The sequence below is a fragment of the Trachemys scripta genome, chromosome 10 (genome assembly GCF_013100865.1).
Source record: "Trachemys scripta elegans isolate TJP31775 chromosome 10, CAS_Tse_1.0, whole genome shotgun sequence".
Lineage (NCBI taxonomy): Eukaryota > Metazoa > Chordata > Testudines > Emydidae > Trachemys > Trachemys scripta.
The window spans coordinates 57,112,210-57,131,719 of NC_048307.1; the positions used below are offsets into that span (position 1 = coordinate 57,112,210).

Consider the following 19,510-nt stretch of genomic DNA (forward strand, 5'->3'; position numbering starts at 1 on the left):
AAGTGTTAGCCAATATAGAATAGAATCTAAATCAAGGGTTCTCAACCTTTGTCTTTCCCCTCACGCGCCCCCAACATGCTATAAAAATTCCATGGCTGACCTGTGCCTCAACAACTGTTTTTCTGCACATAAAAGGCCAGGACAGCACGGGGTGTAGCAAGCAGCACAATTGCCTGGGCCTCATGCTGAAGGGAGCCCCGTGAAGCTACGTTGCTCAGGCTTCCGCGTCAGCCCTGGAAGGCGGCGCTCGGGGCACTGGGTTTCAGCCCCATGCGGTGGGGCTTTAGCTTTCTGCCCTGGGCCCCAGCAAGTCTAATGCTGGCTCTCTGGGGTGGCCTCCCTGAAACCTGCTTGTGGCCCCTCAGGGGGACCTGGGCTCCTGGTTGACAACCACTGATCTAAAGGATAATACCCCTCTATTCAGTTCATGGGGCATTAGCTGACTAACTTTAACCTTGGGTTCTTTTCAGGTGAACTTTCAACTCAAACAGTATTTCTCAAATCAGAACTTGCTTATTCTTAACAAGCCAACAATTTATTAATTCACCCAGAACCACATTAGTATACGATCAACAGTCTACAATCGAGTGTAGACACAGCCAATGTTCTAGGTGTGTACTATACATGCAATAGCCTTGCAAGCAATTATCACAGACTAGAGTTGAGGCTCAGTGGTTATACCTCGGAACAAGGCAAATTATCAATATAATTAACTTATCATCAATTCTCAATTTCTTTAGTATCTAACACAATTATCACACTTCCAAGGATGCTTTTGTCTTTAGGGCAGTGGTTTTCAACCTGCGGTGCATGGACCCCTGGGCGGTCTTCACTCTGTGTCTAAGATTTCCAAAGGGATCCGCACCTCCATTTGAAATTTTTTTAGGGCTTTGCAAATGAAAAAAAAAGTTTGAAACCACTGCTTTAAGGCACTTTTAAGAGTGTGGTTACTAATTGTCTGAAGGGGTTGGTCCAAAAGAGACAAGTTTAGAATACCAAAAGCAATTGTTTAAAGTTTTTGTTTTCCGTCTCTCTCAGGCCAATTTACTTGGACTTACAAAGAAGTTAAAATCTAAAATATAGTTACTTGAGGACTCACTAGAGAGTGCAACTTAGTAAGATAACCTACAGTTCTTTGTACTTCCCCTTCTATTCTTTAATTTAATTTTTGAAATGAAGTCTCACCATTCTTATCCTCTTACCCCTGATATAGGGAAGAGTCCTTTCCACATGACTGGTTTGGGCGTTGGTCAGTCAGGTGTAGCAGAGACCCATTAAGCTAAACTAGCAATGATTGATGAGCAATAGTCCAAACACTAACAGTGGTGATCAGACAGCCAGATGTCAGAAAATCCATAGCAAAGAGGAGAACTCTGCATATGTTCCTTAATTGATCAACAGAAGAGAGGATTTTATTCAAGGAAAAAAGGAGCCAAATAAACCAAATGAATTAAGTAGGCACTTACAAAGCCCTGAAGTGAAATTTACATAAACTTTTTACTTGACACAAACAATATCCTATTGGCTCTGAGAGAGGCCAAGTTATCTCTCCTTAATCTGAGCTCAAAATGTCAGGCAAAGGGATCTATAAAGTGAGCATGATACAGTGCAGATACACATTTATAAGATCAGAGTCCGTAGATAGGGTGGCCTTATCTCTTGTTTTTATTTTTGCTGTCTGTAGCAAGACTCTCGACCTACAGCATGTACAAAGTCTGCTGTCTTATATTTGTGTTCCTCTTGTTTTTCTGTTGTATAATTTAAATCATTTTTGTATTGTATCACACTCCAGCACATTATAATATTTATAAATGGAGAATGACTTGGCATAATACTTAGTGCAGCCTGTCTGCCATCAGAGAAGCATTCTTCAGATCCTCCTTGTTTCAAGAGCTGGGAAATCTGAGCTGCAACTTCTTTGAAAAAGGCTGGGCACTGCTTAGCAGCAGCATTGCTGAGTGTCCTGGGAACTTCAGCTGCTCTGAAGGGAATTAATGTGAATGCTGGTACAGAGAAGAGAGAAATGCATCTCAGGCTTGAACCTTGGTGTCAGTTGGTTTCCTTGATTGTAAACATCACCTGTTGTTGATGTGCAAATGCAGCAGCACCTTGACAGCCCTACTCCAGTACTGCTGATATAAAGGAAGAGCTGTAGAGCTGAATATCATATTAGGGCCTGATTCATCCCTGGCGTAGTGCTATAGGCTTCTGTAGAGTTATGTCAAGAATGAATTTAGTCTATTGGACCAAGTCCTCCTTTGTGAACAGCATGGGTCCATCAATGCCTCAGCTGTTTTAAAACCTGACTGAAAGGGATTGTGTGACTGAGAGCCAGGTGATACCCAGGAAGGAGCCTTGTATAGTTGTCAGGGTTCCTTCCCCACTCTGAACTCTGGGTACAGATGTGGGGACCCGCATCAAAGACCCCCTAAGCTTATATTCCACCAGCTTAGGTTAAAAACTTCCCCAAGACACACATTCCTTTCCTTGTCCTTGGACGGTATTGCTGCCACCACCAAGTGATTTAAACAAACATTCAGGGAGGGGCCACTTGGAGCCCTATTTCCCCCAAAATATCCCCCCCCAAGCCACTTCACCCCCTTTCCTGGGGGGGGGGCTTGAGAATAATATACCAACCGATAGGTTAACAAAGTGAGCACAGACCAAATCTCTGGGTTTTAGGACACTGAAAATCAATCAGGTTCTTAAAAGAAGAATTTTAAGAATTTTTTTTAAAAAAAAGACTAAAAGAATCACACCTGCAAAATCAGGATGGAAGATAACTTTACAGGTTAAATAAAAAGATTTAAAACACAGACGATTCCCCTCTAGGCTTAACTTCAAAGTTACAAAAACAGGAATAAACCTCCCTCTTAGCATAGGGAAAATTCACAAGCTAAAACAAAAGATAATCTAATGCAGTTCCTTGCTATTACTTACAATTTCTGTAATTTTTAGATGCATCAGTTCAGGATCTTTTTAGGAGCTGGGTTACCTGCTTGGTCTCTCTTTTTGTCCCGAGAGGGAACCAACAAAGAGAGCACAACAAAACCTCCTCTCCCCCTCCCCAGATTTGAAAGTATCTTCTTTCCCCATTTGTCCTTCTGGTCAGGTGCCAATTAGGTTAATTGAACTGATTAACCCCTTACAGGTAAATGACTCTGTACCTCTGGCCAGGAGGGATTTATGTTTCTGCATACATAAAGGTTGTTACCCTTCCCTTTATATTTATGACAATAGTGTTGTCAAGGAACTATTAGTGAGGCCTGTTCTGAGGAGTGAAGGGTTGTTTTTGAGATACTATTAGGGTCTGGGACAGGTGGAGTGATGTGAGTTTGGGATCATGTCTGTGCAACTGCTTATCTTTTATGGGTCCCAGACAATCTGACTCATCCAATACCCTACTGGATCATCTATAGATCACAGGCTGGTGCATCTAGAGTGGGTGGGAGGAAGTCTTTCACTGTGAGCCAAGGGGAAGGACTTGACCTGGGAAGAGTGGCTGGGCATTCTTTTTGGTATGGCTGGGTGGCTGCCGTGACACTGTAAATCTATACTCATGCACTTAATTTGTGGAGTTACTCTGGAATTACACAATCATAGCTGAGACCAGAATTTGGATTGTAAAACGGGTGTCCTCTTTCATTCCAATAGGACAATTTAGGTCTTGTGTAACTTTTCATCTATTTATCTCAGAAGCTCTTTCTCAAACATGAATATAGGGGTTGGAGGATCAATTCCTTAAACTAGAAAAAATGAGAAGAGAACTTTACTCATGTAATGGGGTGTCCCCAACCTGATGCTATGCTCATGGCTACATTAGTCCCATGGATCCCAGTGGGAGGATTTATGCTTAATCGCATGTCCTTTAAGCTTTAAGAACTGTGGGCCACCTCCTCAGCTGGTGTACATTTTTATTCCTCGATTGACTTACAGTGACTTACACCTGAGGAAGACATGGTCCTTTGCTTTACACTGTGTGCCTCAGCACTGTAAGACACAGAAAACATGGATTCTGTTTGAGTCTCTACATTCAGTTCTCACTGGATCTCTCTTGCCTTCTGATTATCTCGTTCATGCTGGTTTCCAGCCACTGATGAGAGGAAGTGCACACCCAGTAGAAATTAGTGTTTTTACCCTCCTATGTTCTCAGTTAAGTCCATTCATGGCTATTAGTCAGGATGGGTAAGGAATGGTGTCCCTAGCCTCTGTTTGTCAGAGGGTGGAGATGGATGGCAGGAGAGAGTCACTTGATCATTACCTATTAGGTTCACGCCCTCTGGGGCACCTGGCATTGGCCACTGTTGGCAGACAGGATACTGGGATGGATGGACCTTTGATCTGACCCAGTATGGCTGTTCTTTTGTTCTTTTCCAAATAATCGTCTGTTATTTAAGAGGCAATGTGACATGTGATCTCTGGACTGGAAGTCCTGGAATCTATATCTCCTTCCCAGTTCTGCCACTGGCTTACTCTGTGGGTTGGGGCAAGTCCCTTATCCTGTCTGTACCTAAGTTTGCTCTTCTGTAGAATGAGGGCAATGATACTTTTCCTTTGAGATGAGCTTTGAGACCTCTGGATGTGAAGTGCTAAATACTATTATTCAAGTTTTCAAAGCAGCAATTCTGTTAAAACCTATGATTGTCAAGTAGTAATACCCAGATGTGGACATGTGAACTTTTGTCACTAATAAAGTGATTGATTAACATAGAGATGAAGAGGAAACCTGTAGAAACTACATGCTCCGTCCAAGCCTGTGTAGGGTCTAACATTCCACTCGCTCAGTATCTGGCTCTGCATTATAAGGCCTTGGAGCAGGTTTCCCAGCCTTAACTATGACACGGATCTGTTGGATCCTCCTGCAGATCTAAAATGGGCTTCCTTGTACTGAGCAGCAGGTTTCCAACTCTCTGCAATGTTGTTTCCTGCTCTCCCAAAGAATTGGAAATAGATCCATGGCACGTGCTTTGTCTTGAAAGTAGAAAGATCCTATTTCATCTGTTAGTGGCTCACAAAGAGATATGGGGATGAGTTATAAGGGATTGAGACAATTTTAAAAAAGGGAAAACTTCAGTACAAGAGTTCCTTATTCTCACAAAATCTCATCTCCCGTGTGGTGTTTTTTTCTCCTTCCCTACTACTAGAGGGAAAGGACAGGGAGTGCGGTCCCTGGCAGGGCAAGATGCTTCCTGGTGAATAGTAATGGGTAAAAAATCTTTTGCTTTCCTGGGCAATCCCCTGTTGTTGTACCATAACATTTCTTCCTCCCCCAGTACTTTTACTAGTGTGGGATTTTCAAAGGAGCCCTGAAGTCCACTTTCCAGGCTGCTGTGACCAAAGCATTTCAATGAAACCTTACAGAAACAGGGAATTATTCTCTCACTGCAGCAGCTGGCCTAAGAGCTGGCATGTCTTCATGGGCAGGAGTATCTTCCAGCTGTGAAGACAGAAGGATCCTGGGTTACCCTGTGCATTTCAAATGGATGTAGTTGCAATGTGCCCTTTAAATTAAGCTGGTGGATACTCCTGCCTATGACCTGATAGAAGGGATCTGGCTTGGTCATGATGTGCTGAGTGAATGATCGAGTCTTTTGTGTGCCTAGTGGCACTGGTTTCACTCAGGCCTTCCCCAAAGGCATACCGTTTCAATCTTTCATCTATACCTACAGTCACAAGCTGAAGTATTAAATATTTTCTTTAGGGATTACTGCAGGAGAAATACTTCTAAACTCACTGTCAGTTCTGGTCCTGGAGTGCTTCAGTGAATCCTGCTCTGCTTTTGGAAAGAATAGTGTCTGTTTCGCAGGGTCCTTAGTGTTGTCTATATTTTAGAAACATAAAACCCGCAATCAGAATGAACTTTTTGCCTTTTTCTAAACTCACTGTATGAGATTATGAAATCTCTGATGAAAGCTTTAGGATTTTATTGGAGCATGATAACAAAGTGACATTCATAGAAATATACTTGTTGAAAATAAATTCTGCATGTCAGCTAATCTGAAGAATAGATACATAGCTATGGAAACATTGTTCCTCTTCCATTCACCAGCTCAGCAACAAATTTCCTCTTTGGCTGATGGAAAAAGTGATGGCAGCTGTACCTGCCAATACTTAATCAGGCAAACTAGGGGTTCTGTTCATCTCTAGGCTCCTGCTTTAGCACTGGGGGAAAGAACTCTCTCCCAAAGAGGAAAGGGAGATGAATGGTGCAGAGGGAAAGATGAGTTGTGACTAGAAATGACTGCAGACAGGGCCGGCTCTAGGCACCAGCAAACCAAGCACGAGCTTGGGGTGGCACATTTTCAGGGGCGGCATTCCGGCCATCTTTTTTTGTTTTTGTTTTTTGTTGCTTCGGGCGGCAAAAGCCTAGAGCTGGCTCTGGCAGCAGCAGTGCCTGGTGCGCGCAGGGCGCCCTGGGACTGCTACAGTTCACACTGTGGGGGAGCAGCGCCCGTACCTTGTGGCTGGGCCGAGCAGGAGATACTCGTGCTGGGGGCCGCCCCGTGGGGCACAGGGAGCCACCTGCAGGTACTGCAGGGCAGCCGCACCCCAGTGTCGCAGCCGGGGCTGGGCGAAACAGCCCGAGCTGCCCAGGGACTGCAGCAGGGCAGCCAGAAGCAGAAGCAGCAGCGGGGCCATAGAGGGCGGGGCGCTGCCGTGCGGGGCCCACATCCCACTCTCCGGGGCTCCACTCCCTCTGGGGCTACCCTGTCCCGGCTCCTCAGCCCTCTGCCGGACAGTCCCCCAGCTCTGCCCTCCCGGGTCCGGCCAGTCCTGGAGGTGGGATCCCTGGCTGGAGGGACCCTGGGCTGAGGCGTGGCCCGAGAGCCCCACTGCTTACCCCAACCCTGACAGCGCCGGACTGGCTGGAGGCAAGGGGGGAGCGGGCGGAGTCAGCACTGGTGGGGGGGAGCCCAGGGCTGGGGCAGCACGGGGTGTGGGCGGGGGGGAGGAGAGAGCTCAGGGCTGGGGCGGCAGGGGGCGCGGGTAGGGGGGGAGAGAGAGACCAGGCCTGGGATGGCANAGGGGGTGTGGGCGTGGGGGAGGAGAGAGCTCAGGGCTGGGGCGGCAGGGGGTGCGGGTAGGGGGGGAGAGAGAGACCAGGCCTGGGATGGCAGGGGGTCCGGGTGGGGAAGGGCACTGGGGGTGTGTGTGAGAGCCCAGGGCTGGGGTGGGGGGTGGCAAAAAACCTAGAGCCGGCCCTGACTGCAGAAGAAGGAAGGGGAGGAAAAGAGACAAGAAGAAAAGTAAAATGGTGAGATGGGTGAGTGATTGGGTATATGCTCTGTCCTCTGCTTTTTCTGATATTCAGATCACCAATATTGTGAGTCTGTTATTTGTGATTGTAATTGTGAATGGTGAACTTCAAAACACTGAGCCTTCTTCTGAATGCTATTAATATCTGTTTCAATAGGTATTTTGTTCATCCCACATGCCTCTCAGCAGCACATAAACTGTTGTTGGTTGGACTTCTTTGTCCTGGGCAACTCAAACAATATTGTCCTTCAGCTTGAGTTCTGACAAGATTAGGTGGCCTAGCTTCACATCAGCATTCAATTATAGACTAAATCATTTGTTCTCAACCTCAGGTGTGAGAGACTGCTGCAATCAGACTGTGCCAGGATGGCAAATGCTCTGCAGTGAAGTACTCCTCTCTTTAGGACAAGACTAACAATCCATTCTGACTGTGTGTAAGGACCCAGGAAACCGGCATGGTTCTTGACAAAGAGTAGAACCTGGGTGCTGAGTAGAGAATAGGGTTCACTGAAGCCCTTTGAATGGCATAAAATGAGGTAATTGGCATTCTTTACCCAGGACATAGCCGGAGTGGATAAACTAGGGGTAATGCAGATCAGAAAAGAGGCTCTGTACACTGGTCTGTCTATGTGGGGAAGCTTTTAGAATGTTTGCTCACACTATACCTGATTCAAGATACTGCGTTTAGTCACTTGAATGCTGCTGTGGGCAGGGTCAAGAACCAAGCAAGCATTCTGCTAGCTATCTGGCACAGCTTTACCAATGTACTATTGGGCTGGCCTCAATCTTCCTTTCTATTCCCCTCCTAGCCCTTTCCCTGAGCTCAAACTTCTAATCAGCTTGAACTGTGGGCTGGCTTAGTAAGGTGCATACTGAAAGTGTCCACTCTAGATACCACCAACCATGCTTTACATGTCCCCTATGAAGATTTAAAGGTCTCTAGGAGGGAAAGGAAGCTGTATGAATCCCCTGACTGTACAGCCTAGCTCTGTGCTTCTGAGCACTAAACATTCATCATAGTCCCCCTAAAGTTGCCTATGGGAAGTAGGAAGCAATGCAACAGGGAATCAAAAAAATCTTCAAGGTTTCTGCATTGTTCTTCAAATTTCTCCTTAAAACTCACCTCTTGCACTATGGTGCCAACAAAACACTCAAGAGTGCTTAGGTAGCCTGGACTGTGCTGTGATAGCTGCTTATTATCCCTATCATAAATCTCTCTTGTTACTTTGTGCTCCTTTTCTGTTTGTATCTGCTTATGTCATTTTTGCACTGCTTTGGGGGCTGGGACAGTCCTTTCTTGGTGTGGTGTGTATACACAGCACAGTGGGCAACTTATCAGCCCTGGTGGGACAGTGCTACTATAATACAAATGCTACATCCCTCACCCCAAAATTTTTGTAAAGAAAAGTAATGTTTTACTTTGGTCTAAGTGCAAGTAACAAAATGGCTCCACCCAGCACCAGAATAATAGTGATTAACTTCCTAAGTTGCAATGAGTCTTTCCCTGTGGATATCTTGTTATGACACTGAGATCTCATTATGGAACACTTCATCATAAGGAAAGATTGTTAGTAGTAGTACAGGACTGTAGCTAGGTTATAATTTAGGTTCCAGTATATTTAATATGGTGTGGAGAGGCAGGCAAATACTTAAAATCTATTGTACATGGACTTGAAGTTCAAACAGAACTCCCTGTGTTTGTACTCATTTTGTGTTCCACTTTCCACAGACGTCAGAGCATCACACTTTACTAGCAGAATGTTGACAGCATCAAATTTCAGAGTCCTCTGTGTAGAAATAAAAAGTTAACCTTTCTTTAGTGAGTATTCGTGTTAGAAGTACTTCCCCACTCATCCATCCAGGAAACAAACCATAGGCTGTGGTTTACCAGGTCAATTCTAAAACCAGGTAACACAACTCTTATTACAAATATTCATTAGTGCAAACTTGCAGAGACCTTTAATGACCAATCTATAAATAAGAAAAACTTAAAAGGTTCTAATAATGAATAAATCAAAGAAATCTATGGCTATTCCATGGTCAGAAAAAGGAGCTAAAATAGTTGAATACATTATTTGTTGGAAATCATTCACTCAATTCTAATAGGGACTTTTTTCTCAAAGTCTCCCACGAAGAGAATGGTCTTGAAATGAGATCACAGCCACACACACAAAACACTTTGGCACCTTGTAAGACTGTAGCAGCTAACATAATTGCCATGTATACACTTAAATGATGACTATATTGCTGGGAGACAAGTATTCCAGCCCTCCCTCCCATGAAAGAGAGCTGCTGAGGGCATTACTGTCTTGGCACACAGCAAATATTCTCCTTGTAATAAATTAATTGTGTAAGAGCATACGTGTGAGTTACTCTGCCCACTCTCGCCTTTTGAAGTGCCAGAGGACTCTGGCCTGATTACTCTTTTCTGTAATCTCTCCGGGTTGGTTGGCAGGTGTTGGGTGTGGTGTTACCAATCCTTTTCACTTTAAAGTAGAGTTAGTGCTAGTTACCAAGGGTATGTCTACACAGCTGACATTAAAGCACTGGGAGCCTAGCTACCAGTGCCATAGCACTGTCTACACTGCCACTTTACAGTGCTCGCTCAGGGGGGTGAAGTAAAGAATTTCTAAGTAGGCCTGTGTGTGTGAATGGAATCTTTTATTGTAATTCTGGCTGAGCATTCCCCTTGAAGCAGAGGCTAAGCCAGGAGGGAACAGAGGAATTGCCATACAGGGTCACACCTCTGGTCCATCTAGCCCAGTATTTCCCCTGTGGGGGGGCTGGCCCAAGCATGCGGTTCTCAGGATTCTCAGCAAGTCCCTTACTACTCGGATTATTGTCGTTTTCCCTCTTTGCTCCCACTTCTGCACATAGCAAAAGTGCTAGGAGCCTGGGATTCACCTTTCCACGGCACCTGGCTAGCAGAGCTAGAAATCTAGCAGTGTTTTTAAAATCACCCCGGCCCAGGAGGACAGCACTAGCCGTGCTAGGTGAGGGTCAAGTCCACTGGATGAACGAGGGAGGCGAGAGAACGAGGCGCTGCCTGGCTCTGACTTGCAGTTTGTTAAATGTCCAACAGTTGTTAGTGGTAGCTAAGTGGTTTCGGCCTGTGCCGAGGTGCGGAGGGAAGCGCTGTGAGCCGAGCGGAAGATGCTGTTCTCCAGAAGAGCCGCCGGGTGGCAGCAGGGGCAGCAGCTCGTCCGCCGCTGCCTGTTGACTGTGTGTTTCTCTGCCCATTCAGGCAGGAGGGAAAGGGGAGCGAGGAAGGACGCCCGCGAGAGAGGCGCTTTCCCCGCAGCCTGGGAACCCGCCTCGGATCCCGCAGGGGTTTCCAGCAGGCGCTGCCTGGCTGGGCGCTGGCCATTCCTTAGGGGCTCCCCGCTGCTCTCCATGGACTGAGGCTGCTCGGGTATCAGGCTTTGCATCAGCAGCACAGAGGGATCCTTGCGGTGGGGGGACTGGACGTGAGCTCCCGGTGACACTGACAAGGTAAACGCGCTGCTTGCTCCAGCCCTGTCCCGCTCCCCAGCCGCCGCTGGAGCAGCCGGCCTGCAGGGATCCCCCCATGCCAGCTGCGGGAATCGGAAAGGAGAGAGGCAGGTCACTTGGATCGGAGAGTGACCTGGTGCTTTTGATCTGAGAGGCTTTAGCCGGCGCGTACGGGGTGTCATTTCCCTCTTGGTAACATGCTGAACGTGTCTCTCTGGTGGTGGTTTGAAGGGCTGCTGAGAGCCCCACGTGCTGAGGCTGGAGTTTGCCTCTGTGGGACACGTTGTATATTCACAGTTCCGAGGGGGAATTGGCCAGTTGTTGGGCCCCACAGGCCGTAAGTGACTATTCAGCACTCCTGTCTCCCAATCTGCATCTGCTCTTCAGGCCCCCTTGATGTCCCCCAATGGATGGCACAGAGTCCTGATCTGCTAGCAGGCTAATGTGATCTCAGATCATGTGGCTTGTAGTTTTGAAGGCGTTCTCTCCTACACATTTCTGATCTCATCTAGGGGATTCCTGGCCCTTCTTTTATTGTTACTTGATTCTTTTCCCATAAGGAACCATTTCAGAGCTGCTTTCCCCTTCGCACTGACTAACTCCCGGGTGGTTGTAATCATAATGTATGTAAGGAAGGGGGAGCCTCTTCTTGTTTTGGAATTTGTCCCATCCAGATAACCCAAGAGCTCATTCCAGAGCGTTTTGTACAAGAGGTTAAGGGAAAAAAGTTAGTTATTTTTATAGAGGATGAAGAGCCAGTGACCCTAATCTCTTTAATCTGGTAAGAGACATGTTGGTCCATATCCAGGGGTCCAGATTGATGTATTGTGCAAATTGCGAAGGGTGAATGGGTGTCTTGCAGCTCCCTATGGCACTCCCTTGATGCTGCGCTGTGCCAGGCTGGACTCTCGAAACTGTGCTAGAACAGCCTATGAGTTGCTCCGATTTACAAGGAGCTGGTGGCTCCAGGGGGCTGAAAATTCAGTGCAGGATTGAGGCAGTATAGAAACATCTCAAAATGCCACTTTTCCTCTGGCCACACTATAACTGAAACTTATAAACTTAAATAATATACTGCTGGGAGACAAGTATTTAGCAGCAAGGAAGAGTGGTGTAAGAGTCACTACTCCAGCTCTATATCACCAGAGGAACCTCTTTACACTCCCTGGGTGATCTCCCCTGGGCTGGTAAACTCCCCTTAGAGACAGATTATGCCAGGAGCATGGAGCAAACTGGCTAAATTGAACTGTAGAATCTGGCTCACTGTTACCATTGGGCATTGCCATAGTCCTTTTCTCCAGGCCACTTTTTTAATAAAAAGCCCTAGAATGAACATGTCCTTTCCTAAAAATGTAAGTTTTTCCTTTAGTCTAAAGAAGTTTCAGGTCTGACATGGCAGAATTAAATAGTCACTGTGGTGATATGAACTCTCAACAGAAATAGTAGAAATCATCATTGTTTTCTATGCATCCCTCTACTGATAAGACTTTGTTCTTTGGATTGAAGAATAGTATCACTTAATTTTGCTAGTGTCTCAAGCATAGCACAATTACACAATTCTGTGGATGAGAGAAACCTGTGCTTCTTATCTTCTGACATCCCACCAGTCTTGTATGCACAGTGCTCTTGTCCCTGTCTTGTGTTCTGTGACCAGGGAATGCATTGGAAGAGACCAGTCCTTTGCTGAGTTTATTGCTGACCATGGTACCATCAGTGCATTCTGACTCACCTAACTGGTCCATCAGTCCTATGGTACATGTTTCTGCCAACCTGGACTTCTCCCTGGCACAAGGTCTGGTGATGGATATGATTCCAAGTCATTTAGATATCATCAAGGATTCAAAATGAAAGCTAAAAATGGTGACATTATCCAGACTTTTGTAATGCTCAACTCTTCTTTTTGGGCCTTGTGAAAATTTCAAATATTCTGTTGTAACAATAGAGTTGAACTCCTGATTCTCTAAACTATGCTCTGAGAGTGAGTGACTTCAGTGAAAAAACAGATATCCTTCAAGGAAAAAATGCCATAAAATAACAAGTGTCAGGGGCTAGAAAGACCAGACAAGCTGCTCTGACTCTATCTTATAGGTGCCTTAAACATAAGTATGGTTGGAATACCCAGCACACTTACCTGAGAACCTAATTCCTTAATCTGGCACCTGATTCTTGCTAGTTAGGTTTTAGGAATAGATCAAAATGTGCTCTTATTTACACTGACTTAAATCTGGAGTAGTTCCATTGAATAGTGTTTGCACTAGCTATGTATTGTACTTCTTCTTCTTTTTTTTCTTTTCTTTTCCTGCTTCATACAACAGGTTTGCTCACAACAGTTGATTTAGTTGCAGAAAATGAATTAGGGTTACTGGTGTGCAGTGCTGAGTTTTATGATGGGAGTATAAAACATTTGCTTTAGAGAACATGGATAACTGTCTTTTTTAAACCTGCTGTCAATAAAAACCAAAAGCTACAATTAAAAAAAAGACTTGGAAGCAGCCCAAGAGAATAACTCTGGAGATTATTTGCTGTCATCATTTTGGGCCCAATCCTCCACACCATTACACTGGTTTTGTGGTGGTGTAGACCCTTTGATCCCAGTGAAGCTGTGTTAGTGTAAAACTGTGGCAATGGAGTGTAGGTTTAGGCTCTGCATTTAAACAAAAATTCCGCCCAAAGTCCCCTGCATTAAGGGCCTCATGCAAAGTCCACTGAACTCAAGACTACCCTGGGTTTTGGATCAGGCCCTAAGAGAACATTAAGTTTGGGTAGGTAAGTGCTTAAAATCAAGTGTGTATGTGCATCTTTAACAATGGCCTCTGCACTATCATCATAGGCTTTAATTATGTAAAGCCATCAATTTTGGCAAATAGAGAAAATGCTGTTCTCCCAGGAAGATAATTGCCATGTTGGCTGAGACCAATGTTCCATCTAATCAGTATCCTGTCTCTGACAGTATCTTTTCTGTCGCCCTAGATGCATATGTAACATTTTGTAACTTTCCATTCTTTTATACTTCACTCCTGTCATCCTTGTAATGTTCCATTACAATAGGCTTGAAAACTTACCTGTGAGAGTGCAAGGCTTTTCATATGTGTCTGAACAATTTTCTTTTCAAACGGCAGCACAGCCTGCCATAAGTACAAGTGAGGGGATGAGTCACTTAACTATGAAGTTAATTTGGCTGTGAATTTAGCGATCTATATATGCCAGCTGATTACTCTAGCCTATATAGTTAGCCTGTTGGATGTTGTGTGCCAGTGGTTTATTGTGTACTTCTCATCTGAATGACTTCCCTGGACTGTTTCTCTGGCATTTGAGCTAGCACATGATGCTAGAAAATGACACTTACTAGATAGCAAGTGTTTTGGGATGGGGGTGGAGTGGGCGAAATAAGCGCTTATATAAGACAAAGCTTCAAGTATCAGGACCAGGGCCGCCCAGAGGATTCAGGGGGCCTGGGGCAAAGCAATTTCGGGGGCCCCTTCCATAAAAAAAGTTGCAAAACTATAGTAACATGTATTTGGAAATGTAAAAAATAACCAGTGAAATACATTTAAAATTAATTTTTAATAATTTGAAAATACACAAAATACATTATTTGAAAACATTAAATGCTTTAATGGTATGTATACATTTGCAATTACATAATGCTTCTTATGAAATTATTTTTTTTACCAATTGTTCTGAACATTAATTATACAGCTGCAATTTTTTTCCTTGCTTTCATTTTGGTGAACTCATTAATAATGTCATCAAAACGTATGTCTTTGGCCATTTCATATTCTGTGCTCAAAGTGAGTAAATGGTTCAGCCTTTCTTCCCCGGTGGCTGAACGCAAACTATTTTTAATCAATGTTAGCTTACTAAATGCACTCTCTCCCGATGCTACCGACACTGGCAACACTGTTAGTAGGCGTAAACAAAACTGTGGAAACACATTTTCCAACCCTTTTTTGAAGAGAGCATTAAGAAGTGCAAGTGCAGAGGTTATATGTCCATCAACTCTTAAGTTGGAATCTTCTTTTATTTTGTAAAAGATTCTAAGTTTCTCTTTTAAGATCTTCTCTCTGGAGGTCTTTTGGATATGCTGTGGCCAAAGTGTCAACAAAATTTTCTATAGAAGATTCATCCACTTTATCTGGCGGACACAAAATGGGTGAAAATAAATTTGAGACTTCAGCCATTCTTTCACCAAGACCTCCTAGCTCTGATAGAAGCAAATCCATTGTCAGGAAGAACACCTGTACTTTGAACTGAATATCGGGAGAGTCAAACGTATAGTCTGCATCCCCTGTGTTGTCAAAGAATCGCTTGTTCTTCCGGATCCTTGAGTCACTTTTCATTTTTGGGTCAATGCCAAGGCTTGAAGTGACTTGTTTGGCTTCTTCAAAAAAATTGGCCAACAATCTTTCAATGTTTGAGTTACCTTGACTAAGTTGCTCATGTATTTAGTTCCCTCTTCCATTGTTGATTTGGCACTTTGTAGGACCTTGTTCTTATCATCAATACACTGAAGCACATTGAACCATATTGTAGTAAGAAGTACAAATTCAAATGACTTAAGCCACTTAATCAAACAGTCAACATCTGCCTGGATTTCGGAAGATAAATGAAGCACCTGTGTGATGATTTTTTTTTATTAGGGGGCGAACAGCATCAACTCTTGCGCTCCACCTAGTTTTAGATACAGAGTGAAGAGATATAGTTGCAGTGGTCTGCAAAATTTTCCATCTTGCAGGGCTAAGAGCAAATACTTTATAGAGTTTCTGAACATTTCCAAAATATGTTTTTACCTCTACACTGGTTTCCATAGCGTGGGTGCCACAGAGGTTCAGCGTGTGAGCAATGCATGGAGAAAAATAGGCTTGGGCATTTTCTTCCAAAATTCTTGTCTTTACTCCCTGAAATTTTCCTGACATGTTAGAGGCATTGTCATATCCCTGCCCTCTGCACCAAGATAGTTCTAAATCACATTCTTTTAAAAATCTCTTTATCTGTTTTGTTATATCTGCGCCAGTCTTCTTTTCAAAATCTACTAGTTTAACAAATCTTTCATGCACATCCCAATTTCGTTTTTTTTGCATCACATATCTGAGAATAAAAACTAACTGCTCTGTGTGTGAAACATCAGGTGTACCATCAACAACAATGCTGAAATTTTGGGCTTTTCTTACCTCTTCAAGAATAGAATTTAAAACTTTTTCTCCCCACACAGTTTCAAGAACTCATTCTGACTACGCCATGACAGGTAGTGAGCCTGCATTCTTCGACCAGACTAACTGCATTGAGCTATCATGTCTAGATGTGGTTTCACCTCAGTATTGTACCTGCCCACAAGCTTCAGTATTGACAAGAAAAGCCCACAGTTGTCATAATCAACAGTAGAATGGCTACCACGAAATGGCAGATTATTCTTTGCTAGGAAAATAATTACATCAACAATGGCAGTTAATATTTTACGCCATTTTTCCTCCTCCTATTTAATACTATGTTGTAATGCTGCCTCTTTTATCACTGAGTGTCTGAAATAATTCCTTCCACTTAATGTAATTGCTCAAATGTAAAGCGTTTTCTTCATGACTCTTGATTTTCTCGTAAATCTTTTTCCAATTATCGGCAATTCCACCTTCGCCAAATTTTTAATGATGTAATTGGTTAGTTTGAGTTGCACTTCTGTAGAGACTGCAAAGGAAACAAAATATTGCTTCAGCATCTTTACTCCACACCATCCAGTCTCTTTCAATACATTCGCCATTACTCAGCTGTTTAGAAAAAACTGTTATCGGCAATTTCATGCCAAAAGAATCATGAGGAAAGTTTTTGAGCTTATGTGGTGGGCCCTTCAATACAATAAGTTCTCTTTTCTTTATATCTAGGTACTTCCAAGAGGCTGGGTCATTACTGCACAACTCTTCTTCGTCATTCCCATCTACAGCAGCAGGACTAGTCGACTGTACCAGTTTCTCAGTTATAGCAGTATTACCGCTGTGTTCTTCATTGTCTATCCAAAAAGGCTGGATTTCCTTCTCTTCCTCCACAACAACCATAACATTGTTTTCTGAATGTGGTAATATTTTGGATTCCTCACACACCGCCTTTTCTTTTTCTCTTACCAACACCACTTTCACTTCCCACCTCTGAAGAGCCTTGAATGTCAGCATCGATCAACTCAGTCAACTGGCTTGACTTGGATTGTGCCTGAAGACATTTGTGAAGTTATTTTTCCCTTTTCTTCTGTCTGGCTTTCTTCTGCTTTCTCTTCTCAAATCCTGAAAGATATGTACGTTTCATTTTTCCAACCCCTACGATCGTTGACTGTGATGATACCTGCAAACAAATGAATTCCCTTGGTATCTTTCATTTTCTTAGGTAGTGTGACGCTGTACCCCATAATGCTTTATGGGAATATGACACAACTGGAAAATGATTTACTGAATCTATCTGCTACGTAACATATCTATATAAAGGTTATGATCTACTGAATCTATTAATCCTATCTGCATGCATGCCCAGGTAACTCCTAAACTCCATCTTGGAGCTGGACTGTGCATAGGAGTAGGGAGGGGGTCTCCACCCACAAGAAAAAGGTCTATTTAAACCCCTGGGAGAGCCCTCCATAGTGGCTTCAGCTGGCTAAAGAGAGAGAGCCTCCCACCCTCCAGGATTCTTGAAAGAAACTGTAACAAAGGACAGTGTGCAAGGGGTGTGAGTGATTGCTGGACCCAGGCTAAAAGGAGATTAGTCTGTAAAAGGTAGCATTCTGGAACTGGTGAGGATCTTCTCTGTATTCAGTTTGATTAGACATTTTATTTTATGCGCATTTTATTTTATTTGGCTTGGTGACTTACTTTGTTCTGTCTGTTACTACTTGGAACCACTTAAATCCTACTTTCTGTATTTAATAAAATCACTTTTTACTTATTAATTAACTCAGAGTATGTATTAATACCTGGGGAAGCAAACGGCTGTGCATATCTCTCTATCAGTGTTATAGAGGGCGAACAATTTAAGTTTACCTTGTATAAGCTTTATACAGGGTAAAACGGATTTATTTGGGTTTAGACTTCATTGGGAGTTGGGCATCTGAATGTTAAAAACAGGAACACTTCTGTTAGCTGCTTTCAGGTAAACCTGCAGCTTTGGGGCAAGTAATTCAGACCCTGGGTCTTTGTTGGAGCAGACGGAAGTGTCTGGCTCAGCAAGACAGGGTGCCGGAGGCCTGAGCTGGCAGGGAAAGCAGGGCTAGAAGTAGTCTCTGGGCACATCAGGTGGGTGTACCACATCACGTGAGTTCAGAAATGCCAATAGAAGCCATTTGAAACTTGTTTTCACAGCAATAGTGACTATCTTTTATTTGTTCTTTCTGTATCAAATAGGGTGGAAAAAAGGCCCTGGCCATGCCACTTACCTGCACCTCTTCCCTCTCTAGGAGCCTCAGTGCGCTGCGTCCAGGAGCAGCCCTCGACAGCGCTGCAGCAGTGTGGCTCCGCGGCGGGACCTGAGCTCCTCCCACTCAGAGCCACGTGGTAAGGGGGTGGGGCTGTGAGCTCAGGTCCGGACGGAGCCCTGCCCCCTTACCACACGGCTCTGAGTGGGAGGAGCTCAGGTTTCGCCGCTGCAGCGCTGTCCAGGACCGCTCCTGGATGTGGCGTGCTGAGGCGCCAGGGGATGGAGGAAGGTGGGGCCGGGGGGGAGTCTCAGACATTCTCATGGGGCTGGGGGCCCCGGCAGGGCCTGGGGCAAATTGCCCCACTTGCCCCCCCCCCCCGGGCAGCCCTGATCGGGACTGTCCCTATAAAATCAGGGCATCTGCTCATCCTGCACGTATCTATCATGAGATTGTAGAAAAATTTTATGGTATTATGTTGTACAGAGAAATATTATGTAATTCAGCCCCTTAGCTATATCCTCAACTTGTGTAAACGGGTGTGGCTCAGTTTATTCATTTACACCAATGTGTGTGGGGGTATTTTTTAATACTGCCTAAGGCTCTGGCTCTGTATCCTACTGCATACTGCTTTGTGTAACCTTTGCTTTGGCATTTCCTGATTTTTTTTGCGCCCTTACCCTAGTAACCTGATCATTCCCTTAACCTAGCTGTGTAATAGAACTTCCTTGGTTTGTTTGTTTTTTTTTTCTCAAAAAAGAGAGGAGAGAAAAAACAAAGGTAAATGGGAACTTCAGTCTCCAGGACTCCAAAGCTCGTCTGGCTTGCGATACCTGGCAATAGCAAGTATTAATTCCACAAGCTGGAAATACTTGCCTACACTGCACTGGAATGCCCTGACCCACCCTGCGTTCCGATCCAAGGCCCATTGAAGGGAATAGAAAGAACTACATTGATTTCAATGATCTTTGCGCCAGGGCTGAGTCTTCCTGCAGGGCATGAGTTAGTTTGTTGCTTACCTTACAGTCACACAGCAGCCTTCTCAACACCCTTCACACCTTGCAAGGGCCACAGAGATTGAGCCTCTAAGGGCACAGCTTATAAAATGCACCTGTGATCCTATGGAGTCTTGCCGCAGCTTCTGCGCTCTCTCACTATGCTTTTCACTGCACAGCTAAATCAGCCACATGTGCATGTGCACTGTAACCTTTCTGGAGCTCCTAGTGTATGTGCGCACTATGGTTTTGCTGATTTCTCCCTCGGTTCAATTCAAATCTGTTTCCTCTAACACTAAAAAGTATTTCTCATCAATAAAGGATATTTCCATGGCAAAGGGCAACATTCAGGTGAGGAAACTTTAAATGGTGGGTGGGGGAG

The 19,510-nt window shown here is 44.4% G+C and overlaps 1 protein-coding gene across 2 annotated transcripts in view; it reads left to right on the forward strand.

Moving 5' to 3' along the window:
• THSD4 (thrombospondin type 1 domain containing 4) overlaps positions 1 to 19,510 on the forward strand; it is a 727,210-nt gene that overhangs the window by 66,011 nt on the left and 641,689 nt on the right. The window contains exon 1 of one of the 2 annotated variants that reach the window (XM_034783207.1): positions 10,509 to 10,749. The exons of the other annotated variant lie outside the window; for it this stretch is intronic. The gene's annotated coding sequence lies outside the window, so the exon portion shown is untranslated. Of the gene's footprint in view, positions 1 to 10,508; positions 10,750 to 19,510 lie in introns of those variants that run through there. 2 annotated transcript variants of the gene reach the window in all.